Source organism: Rutidosis leptorrhynchoides, chromosome 3 (genome assembly GCF_046630445.1).
Source record: "Rutidosis leptorrhynchoides isolate AG116_Rl617_1_P2 chromosome 3, CSIRO_AGI_Rlap_v1, whole genome shotgun sequence".
NCBI lineage: Eukaryota > Viridiplantae > Streptophyta > Magnoliopsida > Asterales > Asteraceae > Rutidosis > Rutidosis leptorrhynchoides.
In genome coordinates, this window is record NC_092335.1 from 446,174,096 (window position 1) to 446,202,074 (window position 27,979).

Sequence of the window (27,979 nt, forward strand, 5' to 3'; positions counted from 1 at the left end):
ACACGTATACAATGTTTCGACCTATCATGTCGACGCATCTATATATATTTCGGAACAACCATAGACACTCTATATGTGAATGTTGGAGTTAGCTATACAGGGTTGAGGTTGATTCCAAAATATATATAGTTTGAGTTGTGATCAATATTTAGATACGTATACACTGGGTCGTGGATTGATTCATTATAATATTTATCGATTTATTTCTGTACATCTAACTGTGGACAACTAGTTGTAGGTTACTAACGAGGACAGCTGACTTAATAAACTTAAAACATCAAAATATATTAAAAGTGTTGTAAATATATTTTGAACATACTTTGATATATATGTATATTGTTATAGGTTCGTGAATCAACCAGTGGCAAAGTCTTACTTCCCGACGAAGTAAAAATCTGTGAAAGTGAGTTATAGTCCCACTTTTAAAATCTAATATTTTTGGGATGAGAATACATGCAGGTTTTATAAATGATTTACAAAATAGACACAAGTACGTGAAACTACATTCTATGGTTGAATTATCGAAATCGAATATGCCCCTTTTTATTAAGTCTGGTAATCTAAGAATTAGGGAACATACACCCTAATTGACGCGAATTCTAAAGATAGATCTATTGGGCCTAACAAACCCCATCCAAAGTACCGGATGCTTTAGTACTTCGAAATTTATATCATATCCGAAGGGTGTCCCGGAATGATGGGGATATTCTTATATATATGCATCTTGTTAATGTCGGTTACCAGGTGTTCACCATATGAATGATTTTTATCTCTATGTATGGGATGTGTATTGAAATATGAAATCTTGTGGTCTATTGTTACGATTTGATATATATAGGTTAAACCTATAACTCACCAATATTTTTGTTGACGTTTAAAGCATGTTTATTCTCAAGTGAATACTAAGAGCTTCCGTTGTTGCATACTAAAATAAGGACAAGATTTGGAGTCCATGTTTGTATGATATTGTGTAAAAACTGCATTCAAGAACTGATTTCGATGTAACATATTTGTATTGTAAACCATTATGTAATGGTCGTGTGTAAATAGGATATTTTAGATTATCATTATTTGATAATCTACGTAAAGCTTTTTAAACCTTTATTTATGAAATAAAGGTTATGGTTTGTTTTAAAAATGAATGCAGTCTTTAAAAAACGTCTCATATAGAGGTCAAAACCTCACAACGAAATCAATTAATATGGAACGTTTTTAATCAATAAGAACGGGACATTTCATATAAGTTGACTTGGAAAAGCCTCATTAACATGATTAAGGATTTTATGATTGTTAGTTAGGGTTTGGTAGCCTTTAATGTGATTTTTGATGCATTAAAAGCCTTGCGATGTTGTTTGTAAGTGTTTAGTAGTATTGTATGCGTAATTACCTACGAAACGGCTTATTATGTGTGTGTATTAAATTCCCGAATCAACTTATGCATTTTATGAACTTGAAACTTTGATAATGAGCTTTAAATGATCATTTGACGAGAATTCGGTTACTGAAAATGATGTTTTTGTTTGATGAAATGTGTTTAGTTGTATTCCTCATTAAATTACCTTTCCAACGATATAAGATACGTGTTTTGAATATTTACGGTTCATTAGTTGTGTTTGAAAGAAGCTTGGTTCGCGCACTTGAAAATTCAGCAACAGCACCTGAAACCAGGGGCCTCGCTATAGCGAGCCCTGGTGTGCACAAAATCTCGCTATAGCGAGAAAACCCCTGACCAAACTCAATTTTTGATTTTTGCACTTTCGTTCCCGCTTACTCGCAACTCCGTTTAACATGAAATTTTGCCAACATTCTTATATATGACTACGTTTTTATGTGTAATGGTCGGAAACCCGACCTGACCCCGTTGACTTTGACTTTGACCATATTTGACTTTTAGTCAAACTTAACCAAACACTTATGAAATCGTTCTAACTTGCGTTTATACTTATATCTTGCATGAAACTTGACAAATTGACTCACATGCTATATTAATCGAGTCATAACGAGCTATATGACTAATTGAACACTTTGACTGACATCATGCTTTACCGATATTTATACAACCTATTGTTTAGGTCGACACTAACATAAGTTCTTACCCACGTTTACTTGTGAAGTACAATTACATTCGTGCAATCAAGGTGAGATCATAGTCCCACCTTTTCAACAACTTTTACTCTTTAAACTATGGGATGAGAAACATATACGTATCATACTTTTATGCTTTGAACACAAGTACGAAAACAAACATTCCACGTGCGAGTTAGAAAAAAAGGCCTCAATTCAATTATCATTAGTTACATTTGCAAGGTGTAAACGTGAATATATGTTGTGTGGATCCATACGGACTTAACAAGCCCTCATTCGGACGGTTCGCTACCGTTAGCGGATGAAATATATTTTCGAGTATATAGTGTAGGTTCTAACACTATAACAGTTAATTCTTGATAATTGGGTGCTCCACAAACGAAAAACAACTTTGGAATGTAAACAATTTAGATAATCAATGTTATGGAAATACAAAATCTTGTCGTTCAAAAACAACGTTTACTAATACACATATGATTTCACCAACGTTTTTCGTTGAGAGTTTTCTATATGTTTTCTTAGGTCCTTGAACGCTAGCTGATACATGCTTCCGCACTTTATTTTGATACTTGCATGGATGTCGAGTATACATGCATACATGGAGCGTCTTTTGACTTTACTTAAATTGTGTCGCATAGGTTTCAATTGTACTTAAAATGTTGTAACATGTTTATTCGTTGTACTACTTTGTAAACTTTGAAACATCCTTACATTTGAAATGAATGCGACATATTTTGGTCAAACGTTGTTTTAAAGACTTATGACCACGTAACGGGACATAAGTAGACGGCGCCGTCAATGACAATTTTGTGGGGTCGCTACAGTTAGCGGGAAACAGCTTTTATTGTTTTCTTGATGGTTTTTCGGGCTATTTCCAAATTCCTATCTCACCCGAGGACCAGGAGAAAACCACTTTCACGTGTCCGTATGGCACATTCTCATACCGTCGCATGCCCTTTGGCCTTTGTAATGCTCCGGCCACTTTTCAAAGGTGCATGATGGCCATATTCCATGATATGATAGAAGATTGCATGGAGGTGTTCATGGATGACTTTTCGGTTTTCAGTGACACTTTCGATTCATGCCTTCTTAATTTAGAACGGATGTTGGTAAGATGTGAGAAATCTAATCTTGTGCTCAATTGGGAAAAGTGCCATTTCATGGTACAAGGGGGCATAGTTCTAGGGTACAAGATTTCTAAGCACGGTATTGAGGTGGATCCCGCAAAGGTAACTGCTATTAAGAACCTTCCACCTCTCACCGATGTTAAGGGTGTTCAGAGTTTTCTCGGGCACGCCGGTTTTTACCGGCGGTTCATTAAGGATTTTTCCAAAATCGCTAACCCGATGAACAAACTCCTCGAAAAGGACACACCTTGGAACTTCTTCGAAGAGTGCCAAAAGCCATTCGAACTTTTTAAGGAGAAACTCATCAATGCACCTATCATAATTGCTCCAAATTGGTCTCTTCCGTTTGAGCTTATGTGTGATGCATCCGATTTTGCAGTTGGCTCTGTTTTGGGCCAAACGGTTGAGAAACATTTCCGACCCATCTATTATGCAAGCAAGACCTTGTAGGGAGCACAATTGAATTATACTACCACTGAAAAAGATGTAGTGACCCGAACTTTTCCATGTTTATTTATATTAATTGAGATTGATATTTACATGACTAAATGTTTCCAATGTGTTAAGCAATCAAACTTGTTAAGACTTGATTAATTGAAATAGGTTTCATATAGATAATTGATCACCCAAGTTGACCGGCGATTCACGAACGTTACAAAATTGTAAAAACTACATGTTGTGGTATATATAGACATATATATATGGTTGACATAAGATTATGATGAGTGAGTATCTCACTAAATATATTAACAATGTATGATATACATAAGAAATGAGATTACTAACTTAAGAAACTCGAAATGATATATATAACGATTATCGTTATGATAACGTCTACTAAATACATATGTATCATATTAAGATACTGATACACTATATTTAACATGATAAAATAATATATAAATATATCATTAAGTGTGTTAACAATTAACTACATATGTAAAAACAAGACTACTAACTCAAGAATTACGAAACGAGACTTATATGTAACGATTATCGTTGTAACGATATTTTAATGTACATATCTGATGTCAAAGCTAAGGGGTATAAAATACTATTAAATTTTACAAGGAAATACTATTAAATACGATACAATTTTACTCAAGATATTTATTTATTTATTGAATGGATATACTTAAACCTTGCTACAACACTTATAGGCAGTGTACCTAATCGTACAGTAGTGTAGTTTTTAGTAAGTCCGGTTCGTTCCACAGGAAAAATCTTTAAAAAAAGCTTAACGCTATATTAGTTTAAATTTATAAAAATACAAATATATATGTAAGTAATATTATTATTATAAAGGGGGGTTTTTACCGTTTAATGACCGGTTTGTCAATTTTAAAACTTTAGTCGCAGTTAAAACCAAATGTAAAATATTAAATAAATAAAAGAATTAATTTAAAGCGTAAAGTAAATAACGATAATGAAATTGCGAATAATAAAAGTGCGATAAAATAAACTTGCGATAATTAAAAAGTACGATAATTAAAAGTGCAATTAAATACAATAACAATAAATAAAAATGCAATAATTAGAAGTGCAATTAAATATAAAATAAAGGAAATTAAATATGAAATAAAAGAATTATGCTTATTTAAACTTCCGTAATCATGATGTTTGACGTGTTGATTTTAGTTTTATGCCCATGGGTTAATTGTCTTTTGTCCTGGATTATTTAATATGTCCGTCTGGTTTTTGTCCATAACAGTCCATCAGTCATAAATATAAAGTGCGAGTGTCCTTGTCAAATTATCCTTATACCCGAAGTCAAATATTCCAACTAATTGGGGACTTAAACTGTAACAAGATTTTAATACTTTGTTTAATAATTACACCAGGATATCGACTGAGTGTAACCCAAGGTTTTAATACTTTGTTATCAATTATGCCAAGTGTCCTTGTACATAATTTCACCCCTGTTTTAATAATTCTAGTGGCTATTAATCCATTCCCGTGTCCGGTTAAATGAACGATTATTCGTACATATAAATACCCCGTCCATCGTGTCCGATTGAGTGTATATGGTTATTTATAGGGACGTCCAATTGTAAATCTTTATATTAAAATTAACAAACTATCATTTAGTTAAACAAATATAAAGCCCATTAATAGCCCATAGTCTAATTTCCACAAGTGTCGTTCTTTTGTCCAAACCCCAATTATGGTACAAAGCCCAATTACCCAATTTTAATATTTTTAGCCCAACATCATGATTACTTCGGATTAAATAAGCATAATAATAACTTAGCTACGAGACATTAAATTAAAAAGGTTGAACATAACTTACAATGATTAAAAATAGCGTAGCGTTACACGGACAGAATTTCGACTTACACCCTTACAACATTTGCTAACATACCCTTATTATTAGAATTAAAATTAAAATTAAAATTAAATTATAAATTATAAATATAAATATTACGTATAGATATAGAGAGAGATTGATTTTATGGATATTTTTACTCGTCGAGCTGCGTTGCTTTTATAAGCTGTTTCAAAATTGGGGGCTCCGGGAGTTGCGGCCCATTTGGTCTTCGAACTCTGCAAGTCGCGGAGTTCCATTTTACAGCTCACTCAACTTTGGCTCTTTGTTTGTCGACGATTATATAAATAAATATAATATATAAATAATTTTAGTAATTATTTAAATATTATATTATATTTATGTGCATAGTTGACTTGTAATTTTTAGTCCGTTGCGTCAAGCGTTGAGAGTTGACTCTGGTCCCGGTTCCGGATTTTCGAACGTCCTTGCGAATAATTTAATATCTTGTACTTTGCGTTTTGAATCTTGTACTCTTGTAATTTTGAGACGTTTCTTATCAATAATTGGAACCTCATTGATTGTATTTTGTACTTTTGAGCTTTTTGGTCATTTGCGTCTTCAATTCGTCAAATCTATCTTTTGTCTTCACCTTTTATTATTTAAACGAATATCACTTGTAAATAGAACAATTGCAACTAAAAGCTTGTCTTTCTTGAGGAATAATGCTATGAAATATATTTTCGTTTTTAGCATTATCAAATATTCCCACACTTGAGCGTTGCTTGTCCTCAAGCAATATAGTCTTGAAATACTAGAATCACTTCTTTATTCTTCACACTTTGTACATCAGTGATTTCTATACGGCGGTATAAACAATGTAGTAACGATATGGTTTACAGTCTCACATGACTATAAAAATTTAGATCCATTAAGGAAATTGGATCTTTATGAAAACATTTGATCTTTTGAAAATTAAATCTAGTTTTTACCCTAGATAAGTTTTCCAGAATAACCCTTCACCGGTGTTTGCAAATTCTTTTTGTGGGTTTGGTGGGTTTCAGATTTGAAAATTTTAGCTTAAAACTTGTGGTTTTGTGTCACTCACTTGCTAACCTTGTATTAGGAAAGCAACACGTCCAGTATACTTACTCCGTATATTACCTTTTGGTAAACTACCATCCGGTTGTAAAGGAAAGCGTTGAACAAGCAACTGTTAAGGCAATGTCCCTTGACATGCTTTTAATTATGGTCTATAACGTGTCAGACGCAATTACTATCCTTGGTAGGAGCAATAGTAAAGCTCACCCTTATAATTTTTCGGTCTGGCACAAGGTCCTGTCTTTGACCATGCTATGCAACCATCGTTCTTACGGTTGACACCCGATTTGGTTCAGGTGACCTAATGAATTCCAGGTGAATTCCTAGGATTTTACGTTCAATGGTAATGAACGCATTGAAAATAGGTTTTCAGAAAACAAATCGGTTAGTAACTTTTTGATCAAAATATTTTCTCATTCAAGCTCGAGTTTAGATATCATTGAATTTCATGAGTTTGAATTCTCAATCTTTAAGGTCAATCTCAAGGATTGAGTAATATCAGTCTTAAAAGCTGATTTTTGATCTTTTAAGGAGATTATCCTTTCTGGGGATCTGATTCATTAGTCTTATCAAGCTAATTTGCACGGTGCCCCCCATTGTACGAGATAAATCCTTCTCATGGTTAGGATAAATCTGACCACTTGGCGACCCTGTTTTATGCTGAGGTCCGTGGATTTCCTGCTGATTTTAGAGATGACTTTTCTAGATTTTTCATCAACCTACAGCTGGTCTGGACGACAACTTCATGACCTAAATCAAGAAGCGCGTTTCTTTTTCGGAAGACTTTACTTCCTTTTAATGATGGAATTGATTCATCGTGTAGATCCATATATCTTACAGTAAATCTGGTAAAACTTTTTAGTTTAGTCCAAAGCAAAAGTATTTTCAGTTATTTGTACAAAAATATGTGACATATGTTTTGAATAACTTGGAGAATTTTCCCACACTTGGCTTTTATTTTTCCTTTTTGTTCTCCTCTATTCCATTCTTAAATGAATTCTAACATTTTGGTTTGTTTCTCAATTTATGTCCTTTTCGAGGTAACAATAATTTCGGTATTAACACCTAGTTTTATCATTCATAAATATGTATAAACATGATTTTGAGTTCATTTAGTTGAAAATTTTGAAAATTTTTACTAGAATTAGGTAGTCAGTATATAAGACTAGGGCTGTTCTTTATTATCAGAGAGCACTAGATTCTAATACAACTACTGCTTTACAAGTATTTTTAATGGTAACCAAGTGTTTAAGATAAAAATTTTTAAAAATCCGAAAGAATTTAACCCCTTCCCACACTTAAGATCTTGCAATGCCCTCATTTGCAAGAAATCAGTAACAATTTAAATTATTGAGGATGATTAGCGTAGAAATGATTAAATTTTACCAAAGTTTCCAAACATATTTGTGTTTGTGTTGAATGATAAATGGTGCACATCATTTGTTCATTCCGTCTTGTTGTTATTTCACATATATTTTGCATCTTGTCGTCAAAATTAGTTGCTTTTGCTGAACTTAATGTCAGTCTTTTGAAAATGCGTTGTTTTACCCTGTTGTGTACATAAGATAAACTGCAAACATATATACATATTTTTGAAGTTTGGTATATTACCCCACATTCAAAAATTATTAAAATCTAATAAAAAAAATTTAGAAAATTATAAAAACTATTACAATATTATCATAAGTATTAAATGTATCAACATTACAAATAATAAAATAAATAAAACTAAGTAGACTAGGGATGATACTGATACCAGTAGGGGTTCCATGCATAACCATATGTGTTATAAAATGCTTCGGCTGGGTTATACGTAGGATACGGTGGTTGGATCTCTATAGACCAGGGAGGAAATACGGGCGATGGAGTAGGAATATAGTTTCTACCTACATGTTGGCAATGAGCTATGATTTGGTTTTGATGCACTTGCCAATCTTCAAATGCTCTATGTCTACCATTTTCATACTCTTGTGAAGCTATAAACCTTTACATTTCTATCATTTCATTTCCCCCTCCCATATTACCTTGCTGTTGGTTTCTTTCAACCTGTGGATGTCTACCATTATATCGTACTGCGGCGTTATTTCGCCTCTTCAAAACCTTCGCACCATGGTATACATTTAAACCTATTGTATCGCGGGGTTCTGGTTCTTTGACTAATAATCCCCCCCGACTTATATCCACACCGAGATATTCAGCAATCAAAGTAATAAATATACCACCTCCTATTATGCTATGCGGTCTCATCCCCCTAACCATAGCTGATAAATAATAACCCACACAATAAGGTATACTTACAGCGCTTTGTGGGTCTCGAATACACATGTGGTAAAATAAATCATGTTCATTTACCTTTTCCTTGTTCTTACCTCGTTGTGTAATCGAATTGGCTAAAAACCTATGAATTACGCTTAACTCTGCTCTATCTATATCCAAATAAGAGTAATTTCCCCCTTTAAATCGGTGATGGCTAGTCATTTGACTCCATACACCATGCGTATCAAAATTTTCGTCTATCTTTCTACCATTTAGTATCAACCCTCTACAATCGGCAGATGCTAACTCCTCAGGCATATATATACGTAAGGCCTGAGCCATGTCTAGTAAAGACATGTGGTGCATCGAACCTCCTAACAAAAATCTAATAAAAGATCGATCGGTTAAACTAACTACCCGATCATTTATTTCTATACTACACAATAATTCTTCACACCATACTTTATATACAGGTCTACGCATGCTGAATAATCGTACCCAATCGTTAAAAGTAGAATTACCATACCTCTGTGTAAGTAATTCCCTAATTGGCCCGGCTAATTCTACAGCTTCTAATTGAAATGTCCCGTTCTTATTGATTAAAAACGTTCCATATTAATTGATTTCGTTGCGAGGTTTTGACCTCTATATGAGATGTTTTTCAAAGACTGCATTCATTTTAAAACAAACCATAACCTTTATTTCATCAATAAAGGTTTAAAAAGCTTTACGTAGATTATCAAGTAATGATAATCTAAAATATCCTGTTTACACACGACCATTACATAATGGTTTACAATACAAATATGTTACAACAAACAGTTTCTTGAATGCAGTTTTTACACAATATCATACAAGCATGGACTCCAAATCTCGTCCTTATTTAAGTATGCGACAGCGGAAGCTCTTAATAATCACCTGAGAATAAACATGCTTAAAACGTCAACAAAAATGTTGGTGAGTTATAGGTTTAACCTATGTATATCAAATCATAATAATAGACCACAAGATTTCATATTTCAATACACATCCCATACATATAGATAAAAATTATTCATATGGTGAACACCTGGTAACCGACATTAACAAGATGCATATATAAGAATATCCCCATCATTCCGGGACACCCTTCGGATATGATATAAATTTCAAAGTACTAAAGCATCCGGTACTTTGGATGGGGTTTGTTAGGCCCAATAGATCTATCTTTAGGATTCGCGTCAATTAGGGTGTCTGTTCCCTAATTCTTAGATTACCAGACTTAATAAAAAGGGGCATATTCGATTTCGATAATTCAACCATAGAATGTAGTTTCACGTACTTGTGTCTATTTTGTAAATCATTTATAAAACCTGCATGTATTCTCATCCCAAAAATATTAGATTTTAAAAGTGGGACTATAACTCACTTTCACAGATTTTTACTTCGTCGGGAAGTAAGACTTGGCCACTGGTTGATTCACGAACCTATAACAATATATACATATATATCAAAGTATGTTCAAAATATATTTACAACACTTTTAATATATTTTGATGTTTTAAGTTTATTAAATCAGCTGTCCTCGTTAGTAACCTACAACTAGTTGTCCACAGTTAGATGTACAGAAATAAATCGATAAATATTATCTTGAATCAACCCACGACCCAGTGTATACGTATCTCAGTATTGATCACAACTCAAACTACATATATTTTGGAATCAACCTCAACCCTGTATAGCTAACTCCAACATTCACATATAGAGTGTCTATGGTTGTTCCGAAATATATATAAATGTGTCGACATGATAGGTCAAAACATTGTATACGTGTCTATGGTATCTCAAGATTACATAATATACAATACAAGTTGATTAAGTTATGGTTGGAATAGATTTGTTACCAATTTTCACGTAGCTAAAATGAGAAAAATTATCCAATCTTGTTTTACCCATAACTTCTTCATTTTAAATCCGTTTTGAGTGAATCAAATTGCTATGGTTTCATATTGAACTCTATTTTATGAATCTAAACAGAAAAGTATAGGTTTATAGTCGGAAAAATAAGTTACAAGTCATTTTTGTAAAGGTAGTCATTTCAGTCGAAAGAACGACGTCTAGATGACTATTTTAGAAAACATACTTCCACTTTGAGTTTAACCATAATTTTTGGATATAGTTTCATGTTCATAATAAAAATCATTTTATCAGAATAACAACTTTTAAATCAAAGTTTATCATAGTTTTTAATTAACTAACCCAAAACAGCCCGCGGTGTTACTACAACGGCGTAAATCCGGTTTTACGGTATTTTTCGTGTTTCCAGGTTTTAAATCATTAAGTTAGCATATAATATAGATATAGAACATGTGTTTAGTTGATTTTAAAAGTCAAGTTAGAAGGATTAACTTTTGTTTGTGAACAAGTTTAGAATTAACTAAACTATGTTCTAGTGATTACAAGTTTAAACCTTCGAATAAGATAGCTTTATATGTATGAATCGAATGATGTTATGAACATCATTACTACCTTAAGTTCCTTGGATAAACCTACTGGAAAAGAGAAAAATGGATCTAGCTTCAATGGATCCTTGGATGGCTCGAAGTTCTTGAAGCAAAATCATGACACGAAAACAAGTTCAAGTAAGATCATCACTTGAAATAAGATTGTTATAGTTATAGAAATTGAACCAAAGTTTGAATATGATTATTACCTTGTATTAGAATGATAACCTACTGTAAGAAACAAAGATTTCTTGAGGTTGGATGATCACCTTACAAGATTGGAAGTGAGCTAGCAAACTTGAAAGTATTCTTGATTTTATGAAACTAGAACTTTTGGAATTTATGAAGAACACTTAGAACTTGAAGATAGAACTTGAGAGAGATCAATTAGATGAAGAAAATTTAAGAATGAAAGTGTTTGTAGGTGTTTTTGGTCGTTGGTGTATGGATTAGATATAAAGGATATGTAATTTTGTTTTCATGCAAATAAGTCATGAATGATTACTCATATTTTTGTAATTTTATGAGATATTTCATGCTAGTTGCCAAATGATGGTTCCCACATGTGTTAGGTGACTCACATGGGCTGCTAAGAGCTGATCATTGGAGTATATATACCAATAGTACATACATCTAAAAGCTATGTATTGTACGAGTACGAATACGGGTGCATACGAGTAGAATTGTTGATGAAACTGAACGAGGATGTAATTGTAAGCATTTTTGTTAAGTAGAAGTATTTTGATAAGTGTCTTGAAGTCTTTCAAAAGTGTATGAATACATATTAAAACACTACATGTATATACATTTTAACTGAGTCGTTAAGTCATCGTTAGTCGTTACATGTAAATGTTGTTTTGAAACCTTTAGGTTAACGATCTTGTTAAATGTTGTTAACCCAATGTTTATAATATCAAAAGAGATTTTAAATTATTATATTATCATGATATTATGATGTATGAATGTCTCTTAATATGATATATATACATTAAATGTCGTTACAACGATAATCGTTACATATATGTCTCGTTTCAAAATCATTAAGTTAGTAGTCTTGTTTTTACATATGTAGTTCATTGTTAATATACTTAATGATATGTTTACTTATCATAATATCATGTTAACTATATATATAACCATATATATGTCATCATATAGTTTTTACAAGTTTTAACGTTCGTGAATCACCGGTCAACTTGGGTGGTCAATTGTCTATATGAAACATATTTCAATTAATCAAGTCTTAACAAGTTTGATTGCTTAACATGTTGGAAATATTTAATCATGTAAATATCAATCTCAATTAATATATATATAAACATGGAAAAGTTCGGGTCACTACAGTACCTACCCGTTAAATAAATTTCGTCCCAAAATTTTAAGCTGTTGAAGGTGTTGACGAATCTTCTGGAAATAGATGCGGGTATTTCTTCTTCATCTGATCTTCACACTCCCAGGTGAACTCGGGTCCTCTACGAGCATTCCATCGAACCTTAACAATTGGTATCTTGTTTTGCTTAAGTCTTTTTACCTCACGATCCATTATTTCGACGGGTTCTTCGATGAATTGAAGTTTTTCGTTGATTTGGATTTCATCTAACGGAATAGTGAGATCTTCTTTAGCAAAACATTTCTTCAAATTCGAGACGTGGAAAGTATTATGTACAGCCGTGAGTTGTTGAGGTAACTCAAGTCGGTAAGCTACTGGTCCGACACGATCAATAATCTTGAATGGTCCAATATACCTTGGATTTAATTTCCCTCGTTTACCAAATCGAACAACGCCTTTCCAAGGTGCAACTTTAAGCATGACCATCTCTCCAATTTCAAATTCTATATCTTTTCTTTTAATGTCAGCGTAGCTCTTTTGTCGACTTTGGGCGGTTTTCAACCGTTGTTGAATTTGGATGATCTTCTCGGTAGTTTCTTGTATAATCTCCGGACCCGTAATCTGTCTATCCCCCACTTCACTCCAACAAATCGGAGACCTGCACTTTCTACCATAAAGTGCTTCAAACGGCGCCATCTCAATGCTTGAATGGTAGCTGTTGTTGTAGGAAAATTCTGCTAACGGTAGATGTCGATCCCAACTGTTTCCGAAATCAATAACACATGCTCGTAGCATGTCTTCAAGCGGTTGTATCGTCCTTTCGCTCTGCCCATCAGTTTGTGGATGATAGGCAGTACTCATGTCTAGACGAGTTCCTAATGCTTGCTGTAATGTCTGCCAGAATCTTGAAATAAATCTGCCATCCCTATCAGAGATAATAGAGATTGGTATTCCATGTCTGGAGACGACTTCCTTCAAATACAGTCGTGCTAACTTCTCCATCTTGTCATCTTCTTTTATTGGCAGGAAGTGTGCTGATTTGGTGAGACGATCAACTATTACCCAAATAGTATCAAAACCACTTGCAGTCCTTGGCAATTTAATGATAAAATCCATGGTAATGTTTTCCCATTTCCATTCTGGGATTTCGGGTTGTTGAAGTAGACCTGATGGTTTCTGATGCTCAGCTTTGACCTTAGAACACGTCAAACATTCTCCTACGTATTTAGCAACATCGGCTTTCATACCCGGCCACCAAAAATGTTTCTTGAGATCCTTGTACATCTTCCCCGTTCCAGGATGTATTGAGTATCTGGTTTTATGAGCTTCTCTAAGTACCATTTCTCTCATATCTCCAAATTTTGGTACCCAAATCCTTTCAGCCCTATACCGGGTTCCGTCTTCCCGAATATTAAGATGCTTCTCCGATCCTTTGGGTATTTCATCCTTTAAATTTCCCTCTTTTAAAACTCCTTGTTGCGCCTCCTTTATTTGAGTAGTAAGGTTATTATGAATCATTATATTCATAGATTTTACTCGAATGGGTTCTCTGTCCTTCCTGCTCAAAGTCGTAATCATTCAATAATTCAATCCACCTACGCCGCCTCATATTCAGTTGTTTCTGATTAAATATGTGTTGAAGACTTTTGTGGTCGGTATATATAATACTTTTGACCCCATATAAGTAGTGCCTCCAAGTCTTTAATGCAAAAACAACCGCGCCTAATTCCAAATCATGCGTCGTATAGTTTTGTTCGTGAATCTTCAATTGTCTAGACGCATAAGCAATCACCTTCGTTCGTTGCATTAATACACAACCGAGACCTTGCTTTGATGCGTCACAATAAATCACAAAATCATCATTCCCTTCAGGCAATGACAATATAGGTGACGTAGTTAGCTTTTTCTTTAATAACTGAAACGCTTTCTCTTGTTCATCATTCCATTCAAATTTCTTCCCTTTATGCGTTAATGCAGTCAAGGGTTTTGCTATTCTGGAAAAGTCTTGGATGAACCTTCTGTAGTAACCAGCTAGTCCTAAAAACTGGCGTATGTGTTTCGGAGTTTTCGGGGTTTCCCACTTTTCAACAGTTTCTATCTTTGCCGGATCCACCTTAATACCTTCTTTGTTCACTATGTGACCGAGGAATTGAACTTCTCCCAACCAAAATGCACACTTTGAAAACTTAGCGTACAATTCTTCCTTCCTCAATACTTCTAACACCTTTCTCAAATGTTCACCGTGTTCTTGGTCATTCTTTGAGTAAATAAGTATGTCATCAATGAAAACAATGACAAACTTGTCAAGGTATGGTCCACACACTCGGTTCATAAGGTCCATGAACACAGCTGGTGCATTAGTTAAACCAAACGGCATGACCATAAACTCGTAATGACCGTAACGTGTTCTGAAAGCAGTCTTTGGAATATCATCTTCTTTCACCCGCATTTGATGATACCCGGAACGTAAGTCAATCTTTGAATAAACATACGAGCCTTGTAGTTGATCAAATAAGTCGTCGATTCTCGGTAGTGGGTAGCGGTTCTTGATGGTAAGTTTGTTCAACTCTCGGTAGTCGATACACAACCTGAATGTACCATCTTTCTTCTTGACAAACAAAACAGGAGCTCCCCACGGTGATGTGCTTGGTCGAATGAAACCATGCTCTAAAAGTTCTTGTAATTGGCTTTGCAGTTCTTTCATCTCGCTGGGTGCGAGTCTGTAAGGAGCACGAGCTATTGGTGCAGCTCCTGGTACAAGATCTATTTGAAATTCAACGGATCGATGTGGGGGTAATCCCGGTAATTCTTTCGGAAATACATCGGGAAATTCTTTTGCAATGGGAACATCATTGATGCTCTTTTCTTCAGTTTGTACTTTCTCGACGTGTGCTAGAACAGCATAGCAACCTTTTCTTATTAGTTTTTATGCCTTCAAATTACTAATAAGATGTAGCTTCGTGTTGCCCTTTTCTCCGTACACCATTAAGGGTTTTCCTTTTTCTCGTATAATGCGAATTGCATTTTTGTAACAAACGATCTCTGCTTTCACTTCTTTCAACCAGTCCATACCGATTATCACATCAAAACTCCCTAACTCTACTGGTATCAAATCAATCTTAAATGTTTCGCTAACCAGTTTAATTTCTCGATTCTGACATATATTATCTGCTGAAATTAATTTACCATTTGCTAATTCGAGTAAAAATTTACTATCCAAAGGTGTCAATGGACAACTTAATTTAGCACAAAAATCTCTACTCATATAGCTTCTATCCGCACCCGAATCAAATAAAACGTAAGTAGATTTATTATCAATAAGAAACGTACCCGTAACAAGCTCCGGGTCTTCCTGTGCCTCTGCCGTATTAATATTGAAAACTCTTCCGCGGCCTTGTCCATTCGTGTTCTCCTGGTTCGGGCAATTTCTAATAATGTGGCCCGGTTTTCCACATTTATAACAAACTACATTGGCATAACTTGCTCCGACACTACTTGCTCCGCCATTACTCGTTCCGACACCATTTGTTCCTTTCGTTCTATTAACCCCTGGTCCGTAGACCTCACACTTCGCTGCGCTATGACCATTTCTTTTACACTTGTTGCAAAATTTGGTGCAGAACCCCGAGTGATACTTTTCACACCTTTGGCATAGCTGCTTCTGATTGTTGTTGTTGTTGCGGTTATTATTGTTGTTGGGATGATTGTTGTAGTTGTTGTTGTTGTTGTTGTTGTTGTTGTTGGGCCGTTTGTTGTAGTTACGATTGATGTTGCGATTGTTGGGATAATTGTTACGATTATTGTTGTAATTACTGTTGTTGTTGTATTGGTGATTCTTATCACCATTTTCCTCCCACTTTCTTTTGACTTGCTTCACATTGGCCTCTTCAGTAGTCTGTTCTTTAATTCTTTCTTCAATCTGGTTCACTAGTTTGTGAGCCATTCTACATGCCTGTTGTATGGAGGCGGGCTCGTGTGAACTTATATCTTCTTGGATTCTTTCCGGTAATCCTTTCACAAACGCGTCGATCTTCTCTTCCTCATCTTCGAACGCTCCCGGACACAATAGGCACAATTCTGTGAATCGTCTTTCGTACGTGGTAATATCAAATCCTTGGGTTCGTAACCCTCTAAGTTCTGTCTTGAGCTTATTGACCTCGGTTCTGGGACGGTACTTCTCGTTCATCAAGTGCTTGAATGCTGACCACGGTAGTGCGTACGCATCATCTTATCCCACTTGCTCTAGATAGGTATTCCACCACGTTAACGCAGAACCTGTGAAGGTATGCGTAGCATACTTCACTTTGTCCTCTTCAGTACACTTACTTATGGCAAACACCGATTCGACCTTCTCGGTCCACCATTTCAATCCGATCGGTCCTTCGGTTCCATCAAATTCCAAAGGTTTGCAGGCAGTGAATTCTTTGTAGGTGCATCCTACACGATTTCCTGTACTGCTAGATCCAAGGTTATCGTTGGTATGTAGCGCAGCCTGTACTGCGGCTATGTTTGAAGCTAGAAAAGTACGGAATTCCTCTTCATTCATATTCACGGTGTGTCGAGTAGTCGGTGCCATTTCCTTCAAAATAGTCAAATGGAACAAGTTAATCATACAGAATATTAAGAGTAGTTAATAGTATTTCGTAGCATAATATGAACTCATTTATAAAAGCTTTTTCTTCATATTAGCGTTTTATAAGTTTAAATTCGGGTAGTACCTACCCGTTAAGTTCATACTTAGTAGCTAATATACAATTCAACTACTACAATTCTATATGAAAAACTGATTATAATAATATTTCGCGTTCAAACTTTTATACAATATTTTACAAACTTACAATACCGCTTATTTTACATAAAGCATGAAATATAGCACACAATAACTTTGATACAAGATAGTTGTGAAGATAATTCTAGCTAGTACACAAGTCGTTCAGCAAAGGCAATAAAAACACGTAATTCATATGTCCAGAAACAAGTCATGCATTCTGGTTTTACTAGGACTACTTCCCATCCTTGGTCTTGTGGAACATAACCGTTATGGCCGTTGATAAGACAGCGTGTTGTAACGTCGTCAAAGGGACGAGGGTTACGTAATGTCCAACAGTCCCGTAATAATCTAAAAACCTCATTTCTTACCCCAATTACCGACTCCGTCACTTGTGGAAACATTTTGTTTAATAGTTGTAGCCCGATGTTCTTGTTCTCACTTTGGTGAGAAGCGAACATTACTAATCCGTAAGCATAATATGCTTCTTTATGTTGCATGTTAGCCGCTTTTTCTAAATCACGAAGTCCAATATTCAGATATATTGAGTCAAAATAATTTCTTAACCCGTTGCGTAAAATAGCATTTGGGTTCCCCGCAATATATGCGTCAAAGTAAACACATCGTAACTTATGGGTTTCCTAATGTGATATCCCCCATCTTTCAAACGAAAGTCTCTTATAAACCAAGACATTCTTGGAACGTTCTTCGAATGTCTTACAAACTGATCTCGCCTTAAATAGTTGTGCTGAGGAATTCTGGCCGACTCTAGACAAGATTTCATCAATCATGTCTCCGGGTAGGTCTCTTAAAATATTGGGTTGTCTATCCATTTTGTGTTTTTAAACTGTAAAATAGACAAGAGTTAGATTCATAAAAAAAAATACTTATTAATACAAGCAATTTTTACATATATCATAAAGCATAAGAACACTATATTACATATATTACACCACACGAATACAACTATCTTATTCTGACTCGCTCGTTTCTTCTTCTTCGGTTTTGGTTCGTTTTGCCAAGTTTCTAGGGATATATGATGTTTCCCTAATACTAACTGTCGTTTTCCACAACGGTTTAGAAAAACCTGGTGGTTTAGAGGTTCCCGGGTCATTGTTACAACTTAAGGACTTCGGGGGTTGACGATACATATAAAGTTCATCGGGGTTGGAATTAGATTTCTCTATTTTTATGCCCTTTCCCTTATTATTTTCTTTTGCCTTTTTAAATTCAGTTGAGGTAATTTCTATAACATCATCGGAATTCTCGTCGGAATCCGATTCATCGGAGAATTGGTAATCCTCCCAATATTTTGCTTCCTTGGCGGAAACACCATTGACCATAATTAACCTTGGTCGGTTGGTTGAGGATTTTCTTTTACTTAACCGTTTTATTATTTCCCCCACCGGTTCTATTTCTTCATCCGGTTCCGATTCTTCTTCCGATTCCGACTCTTCTTCCGGTTCCGACTCTTCTTCCGGTTCCTCTTCGGGAACTTGTGAATCAGTCCACGAATCATTCCAATTTACATTTGACTCTTCATTATTATTAGGTGAGTCAATGGGACTTGTTCTAGAGGTAGACATCTATCACATAATATCAAACGCGTTAAGAGATTAATATATCACATAATATTCACATGTTAAAAATATATAGTTTCCAACAAAATTTGTTAAGCAATCATTTTTCAAGTAAACACGGTCGAAGTCCAGACTCACTAATGCATCCTAACAAACTCGATAAGACACACTAATGCAAAATTCTGGTTCTCTAAGACCAACGCTCTGATACCAACTGAAATGTCCCGTTCTTATTGATTAAAAACGTTCCATATTAATTGATTTCGTTGCGAGGTTTTGACCTCTATATGAGACGTTTTTCAAAGACTGCATTCATTTTAAAACAAACCATAACCTTTATTTCATCAATAAAGGTTTAAAAAGCTTTACGTAGATTATCAAGTAATGATAATCAAAAATATCCTGTTTACACACGACCATTACATAATGGTTTACAATACAAATATGTTACAACAAACAGTTTCTTGAATGCAGTTTTTACACAATATCATACAAGCATGGACTCCAAATCTCGTCCTTATTTAAGTATGCGACAGCGGAAGCTCTTAATAATCACCTGAGAATAAACATGCTTAAAACGTCAACAAAAATGTTGGTGAGTTATAGATTTAACCTATGTATATCAAATCATAATAATAGACCACAAGATTTCATATTTCAATACACATCCCATACATAGAGATAAAAATCATTCATATGGTGAACACCTGGTAACCGACATTAACAAGATGCATATATAAGAATATCCCCATCATTTCGGGACACCCTTCGGATATGATATAAATTTCGAAGTACTAAAGCATCAGGTACTTTGGATGGGGTTTGTTAGGCCCAATAGATCTATCTTTAGGATTCGCGTCAATTAGGGTGTCTGTTCCCTAATTCTTAGATTACCAGACTTAATAAAAAGGGGCATATTCGATTTCGATAATTCAACCATAGAATGTAGTTTTACGTACTTGTGTCTATTTTGTAAATCATTTATAAAACCTGCATGTATTCTCATCCCAAAAATATTAGATTTTAAAAGTGGGACTATAACTCACTTTCACAGATTTTTACTTCGTCGGGAAGTAAGACTTGGCCACTGGTTGATTCACGAACCTATAACAATATATACATATATATCAAAGTATGTTCAAAATATATTTACAACACTTTTAATATATTTTGATGTTTTAAGTTTATTAAGTCAGCTGTCCTCGTTAGTAACCTACAACTAGTTGTCCACAGTTAGATGTACAGAAATAAATCGATAAATATTATCTTGAATCAACCCACGACCCAGTGTATACGTATCTCAGTATTGATCACAACTCAAACTACATATATTTTGGAATCAACCTCAACCCTGTATAGCTAACTCCAACATTCACATATAGAGTGTCTATGGTTGTTCCGAAATATATATAGATGTGTCGACATGATAGGTCGAAACATTGTATACGTGTCTATGGTATCTCAAGATTACATAATATACAATACAAGTTGATTAAGTTATGGTTGGAATAGATTTGTTACCAATTTTCACGTAGCTAAAATGAGAAAAATTATCCAATCTTGTTTTACCCATAACTTCTTCATTTTAAATCCGTTTTGAGTGAATCAAATTGCTATGGTTTCATATTGAACTCTATTTTATGAATCTAAACAGAAAAGTATAGGTTTATAGTCGGAAAAATAAGTTACAAGTCGTTTTTGTAAAGGTAGTCATTTCAGTCGAAAGAACGACGTCTAGATGACTATTTTAGAAAACATACTTCCACTTTGAGTTTAACCATAATTTTTGGATATAGTTTCATGTTCATAATAAAAATCATTTTATCAGAATAACAACTTTTAAATCAAAGTTTATCATAGTTTTTAATTAACTAACCCAAAACAGCCCGCGGTGTTACTACGACGGCGTAAATCCGGTTTTACGGTATTTTTCGTGTTTCCAGGTTTTAAATCATTAAGTTAGCATATCATATAGATATAGAACATGTGTTTAGTTGATTTTAAAAGTCAAGTTAGAAGGATTAACTTTTGTTTGTGAACAAGTTTAGAATTAACTAAACTATGTTCTAGTGATTACAAGTTTAAACCTTCGAATAAGATAGCTTTATATGTATGAATCGAATGATGTTATGAACATCATTACTACCTTAAGTTCCTTGGATAAACCTACTGGAAAAGAGAAAAATGGATCTAGCTTCAATGGATCCTTGGATGGCTCGAAGTTCTTGAAGCAAAATCATGACACGAAAACAAGTTCAAGTAAGATCATCACTTGAAATAAGATTGTTATAGTTATAGAAATTGAACCAAAGTTTGAATATGATTATTACCTTGTATTAGAATGATAACCTACTGTAAGAAACAAAGATTTCTTGAGGTTGGATGATCACCTTACAAGATTGGAAGTGAGCTAGCAAACTTGAAAGTATTCTTGATTTTATGAAACTAGAACTTTTGGAATTTATGAAGAACACTTAGAACTTGAAGATAGAACTTGAGAGAGATCAATTAGATGAAGAAAATTGAAGAATGAAAGTGTTTGTAGGTGTTTTTGGTCGTTGGTGTATGGATTAGATATAAAGGATATGTAATTTTGTTTTCATGTAAATAAGTCATGAATGATTACTCATATTTTTGTAATTTTATGAGATATTTCATGCTAGTTGCCAAATGATGGTTCCCACATGTGTTAGGTGACTCACATGGGCTGCTAAGAGCTGATCATTGGAGTATATATACCAATAGTACATACATCTAAAAGCTATGTATTGTACGAGTACGAATACGGGTGCATACGAGTAGAATTGTTGATGAAACTGAACGAGGATGTAATTGTAAGCATTTTTGTTAAGTAGAAGTATTTTGATAAGTGTATTAAAGTCTTTCAAAAGTGTATGAATACATATTAAAACACTACATGTATATACATTTTAACTGAGTCGTTAAGTCATCGTTAGTCGTTACATGTAAATGTTGTTTTGAAACCTTTAGGTTAACGATCTTGTTAAATGTTGTTAACCCAATGTTAATAATATCAAAAGAGATTTTAAATTATTATATTATCATGATATTATGATGTATGAATGTCTCTTAATATGATATATATACATTAAATGTCGTTACAACGATAATCGTTACATATATGTCTCGTTTCAAAATCATTAAGTTAGTAGTCTTGTTTTTACATATGTAGTTCATTGTTAATATACTTAATGATATGTTTACTTATCATAATATCATGTTAACTATATATATAACCATATATATGTCATCATATAGTTTTTACAAGTTTTAACGTTCGTGAATCACCGGTCAACTTGGGTGGTCAATTGTCTATATGAAACATATTTCAATTAATCAAGTCTTAACAAGTTTGATTGCTTAACATGTTGGAAACATTTAATCATGTAAATATCAATCTCAATTAATATATATAAACATGGAAAAGTTCGGGTCACTACACTAATGGTCCCCATTCTATTACCCTAGGTACTTCAACAACTTTAGAATCGCCTTTGGTATTTTGGATAATCTATCCAACGTCTGTCAAATCTCAAGTTCGGGTGCAAATCTTCCAAGTGCATATCTAAAAATGTCATAACTGGATGAGGTATATCTTGTTTATAATAGCTATCAACATCCTGTTGTTCCGCATTCTCAGGAGGAGCATTGCGAGCTTGGGATGAAGATTCACCCCTTTCAGTCTGCAAAACACATCAAACACAATTTTTGTGCATCCAAATATGCATTAGTGTCAGCAAAATCATCAATCAAAATAATTACAATGACATGTCCAATTTATATCAAACTTATGCTCATTTTCATATTTTTATCAAATCTACACTTTTTCAAATAAACATATACGAAAATGATTACCAAGTTCATAAGCATTCAACTTAAATAACATGTTAAAATAATCATTACTAGCAATTAAACAAGTTTCAAATGGCATTATTTTCCAAAAATCAAGTTCATGAATTTTAGACTTGAAAAAGTCCACTTTAATTCTCTAAATCATGTTTAGGCTCAAAGTTTGGATCATTTAACTATCTAAACATGTTACACTACTTAATTTAGCAACAATTCATGACAAAAATCGGCCATAACCTGTTTATATCAAAAAGCCCCAAATTTGCTCAAGAACACAAACCCTAGATTACCCAAAATTTGAAGTTTAAGGCTTCTAATCATGTTAAATAGCATCAATCTAGGTTATACAAGCATAATACATAAACAATTTAAGCATAATTACACTAAAAAGCATCAAAATCGAATTGGGTAAAAAAATTGCTCAAGAACACTAATTTTTGGATTAAATGGTGTTTAGGTGTAGAAATTTACCGTTTTTCTTGAGTAATTCCTTGATAGCATCCTTCTCAACATGATTTTAGTAAAAGATTTGATGAAAAACGGCCCAAAATTACGAATTTGAGATGTGTTTGTGTGTGTATTTCGCAGTATTTTGTGGGTGTGGAGTGTGCAACTGATCTGTTCGGCCTTTTATTTTTTTTTCCTGTAATTTGGTCTCTCCACGACTTGCGGTGAATTTGTCCTTCAAACTCCGCGAGTCGCGGCCACTTTTTTTTTTTTTTTTTAATAATAATCCTTACTTATAAAACAAATATAAAATAAATTTAAAATTTTGTTTTCCTTTGTTTTAGGACGAGGTCGTTTCGGATCGATGTCCTAGTCCGTCCTTCGACAAAATTTTAAAATTTGTCTTTTTGTAGCGATTGTTTTAAAAGCTAAGATTTTTGGGTTTTTTTTTTTTTTTTTTGTGTTTTTGGCATACTTTAATTCAATAAGATTAAAAATATTGATAATAAAAGTTCTCGTCCCTCCCTCGGATAAAGCAATTTCGGTTCAAAGACCTAGTCTTCAACTTACGACGAATTTTAAAAATCATATTTTTAACTTAGCGAAATAAAGTAAATTTTTGTTTTTAAATTCACGCCAAACTTAAATTAAAAATGCATAAAATTAAAAATTCATATTTTAAAAATTAAAAATTCACACCAAACTTAATTTAAAAATTCATATTATAAATTCACACCAAACTTATATTATATTTTTGTTGTTATACATAAAAACTTAAAAATATTAATTTCTCAAATATTTACAATTTTAAATATATTATTTTTAAAAATTGCACAATATTAATTTAAGATTTTATATTAATTTTAAAACATGGTAAAAATAAAATTAAAAGTCTTTTTGGCTTTTATCAAACTTTAATCAATCAAATATTATCAAAAACATGCGCCCCTCTTTTCGGTAAAGTAATTTCAGTTCCATGACCTAATTTAACTCATGACGAATTTTTGAAATATTTTGGGTTGATTGATTAAAGATATTTATACCTTAAGAATAAACGTTAAATTTCGCAGTGATGTAATAAATTTTTGTATGATATCAATAATTTCGGTCGCCAAACCTAATTTTATTCAATACCAATTTAATACTTTATAGCGAACAAATTAGCGTTTATTATCAAAAGGTTAAAAATAAAAATAAAAAATGTACAGACTTACCTGTGAGATAGTATTCTTAGTGATATGATCTATCCCATTCATAAGATAGTCGGTTTAATTGATTTTCCATGGCTACATAGGCGTAACCTCGAGCATTCAGTGTTTTTTCTTCTAAACATATGAACGGTCCGTCTCTGCATAAAGTAACAAATTCTGTGTTTGAATAGGTTTGATTATTTGAACATTTACTTCCATGTGACCATTTTCCGCATTTGTGACATCTTTCTAGGTGTCGTGCTCTTCTTTTCGCTGCGGATTTTGATTTTCCTTTACTAAATTTTAACTTATTATCTTCGCATCTGGATTCTTTTCTTACTCCGTCCAATCTTTCTCTGATTACTGATACTATTTAACTTGGAAGTGTGTCATTATTACGTTTAGTGATCAAAGCGTGTAGCATTAGACCATGGTTTAGTTCACAGGAAGTCTTCATTTCCTAAAAAAAAAAAAAAAAAATTCAGAGTGGGGGGAGAAGACTAGTTCTTTAGGGTCTGCTAGGGAAAGACCATTCGGGTTCCATTTTCGAGAACTACACGAAAATAGAAAATCTAACTCTAACAGAAATACATATTATCCTTTAAAAGACTTGATTCTCCCCACACTTAGTTAGCTGTGGTATCGAAATTGTGATTAACTTCATTGTCAACTTCCATTGGACTATCTATGTAATGTTTAACTCTGTGACCATTAACTTTAAATTCAATTCCATTTGAATTTATTAATTCTATCGTTCCGTATGGGAAAACTATTTTGACTATGAATGGTCCAGACCATCTTGATTTCAATTTTCCAGGAAATAGCTTGAATCGTGAATTGAAAAGAAGAACTCTGTCTCCTTCTTTAAATTCTTTTAAACTCCTGATTCTTTTATCATGCCATTTCTTCGTTCTTTCTTTATAGATTAATGAATTTTCGTATGCTTCATGTCTTAATTCTTCTAATTCGTTTAGTTGACTTAACCGTAGACGTCCAGCTTCATGTAAATCAAGATTACATGTCTTCAAAGCCCAAAATGCTTTGTGTTCAATTTCTACTGGAAGATGACATGCTTTTCCATAAACAAGTCTAAAAGGTGTGGTTCCAATTGGAGTTTTGTAGGCTGTTCTAAAAGCCCAGAGTGCATCCTCCAATTTAATGGACCATTCCTTCGGATTTGATCCTACGATTTTCTCTAGAATACGTTTTAAAGCTCGGTTGGTATTTTCAACTTGTCCACTTGTTTGTGGATGATATGCGGTGGAGATTTTATGAGTTACTCCATATCTTTTAAGAACTTTCTCAAGTTGATTATTACAGAAATGAGTTCCCCAATCACTTATTAAAGCTTTCGGTGTTCCAAACCTTGCAAAAAGACGTTTTAAAAAGTTGACTACAACTCGTGCATCGTTAGTTGGGAGAGCTTGTGCTTCCGCCCATTTAGATACATAATTAATGGCTACGAGAATATAGAGATTATTATGAGATTTTGGAAATGGACCCATAAAGTCAATACCCCAAATGTCAAATACTTCGCATACTTGAATGACATTTTGTGGCATTTCATCACGTTGACTTATTTTTCCGGCCCTTTGACAAGCATCACAGGATTTTCAAAGAAGGTGTGCATCTTTGTAAATTGTAGGCCAATAGAATCCAGCTTCATAAACTTTTCTTGCTGTTGTTGAGGCCCATAATGCCCTCCTGTTGGTCCTGTGTGACAATGGTTTAAAATTTTACTAGCTTCATCTCCAAATACACATCGGCGTATTATTCCATCTGGACAACTTTTAAACAGATGTGGATCTTCCCAGAAATAGTGTTTTATATCACTAAAGAATTTCTTTCGTTTTTGGTACGACAATCCTTTTTCAAGGAATCCACAAACTAAGTTGTTTGCATAGTCTGCAAACCATGGAATTTCATTATAATCTATCTTCAATAGATATTAATCAGGAAAGTTGTCTTGTATGGCCGATTCATTTAGAACTTCTAATTCGGGATTTTCAAGACGAGAAAGATGATCAGCGGCGAGATTTTCTGCTCCTCTTTTATCTCGAATTTCAATATCAAACTCTTGTAAGAGTAAGATCCAACGGATTAATCTTGGTTTGGCATCTTGTTTCAAAAATAGGTATCTAAGAGCAGAATGGTCGGTATAGACCACCGTTTTTGCTAGAACGAGATATGAACGAAATTTGTCAAAAGCAAAGACAATAGCAAGGAGTTCTTTTTCAGTAGTTGTATAGTTCGTTTGTGCTCCTTGTAACATCTTACTAGCATAATATATAGGTTGAAATCGTTTTTCAATCCTTTGTCCTAAAACGGCTCCCATTGCAAAATCACTTGCATCGCACATTAGTTCAAACGGTAGATTCCAATTTGGTGTTATCATGATCGGCGCATTAGTAAGTTTCTCTTTAAGAATATTAAAAGATTTGATACATTCATCTGAAAAGATGAATGGAGCATCCTTTTCTAGGAGTTTATTCATAGGAGTGGCAATTTTAGAAAAATCTTTTATGAAACGTCGGTAAAAACTGGCATGCCCTAGAAAACTCCTAACTCCTCTAACATTGGTGGGATGTGGAAGTTTAGCAATTACATCTACTTTAGCTCTATCCACTTCAATTCCTTCCTTTGAGATTTTATGTCCAAGAACGATGCCTTCTTTAACCATGAAATGGCATTTCTCCCAATTAAGAACTAGATTTGATTGTTCGCATCTAATAAGCATTCGTTCAAGATTAGCTAGACATGATTCAAATGTATCACCGAAGACTGAAAAGTCATCCATGAAAACTTTCATGCATTCTTCTATCATGTCGTGAAAAATCACCATCATACACCTTTGAAAGGTTGCAGGGGCGTTGCAAAGTCCAAATGGCATGCGTTTGTAAGCAAAAGTACCATAAGGGCACGTGAATGTGGTTTTCTCTTGATCTCCGGGTGCTATTGGAATTTGAAAATATCCGGAAAATCCATCAAGAAAGCAATAGTAACTATTTCCGGCTAATCTTTCCAACATTTGATCAATAAAAGGTAAGGGAAAGTGATCTTTTCTGGTGGCGTCATTTAATTTTCTATAATCAATACATACACGCCATCCTGTTACAGTCCTAGTAGGAATAAGCTCATTTTTCTCATTTGTGATAACAGTCATGCCACCCTTCTTAGGCACGCATTGAACTGGGCTTACCCATGGGCTATCAGAAATTGGATAAATTAAACCTGCATCTAGCAGTTTAATTATTTCTTTTTTAACAACATCTTGCATATTCGGATTTAGTCTTCGTTGGCGTTGCACATACGTTTTATGACCTTCTTCCATAAGGATTTTATGTGTGCAATACGAAGGACTTATTCCTTTAATATCATGAATCTTCCATGCAATGGCTGGTTTATGAGCTTTCAACACAGAAATGAGTTGTGATTTCTCATTTTTAGTAAGAGAAGACGATATTATTACAGGTAAT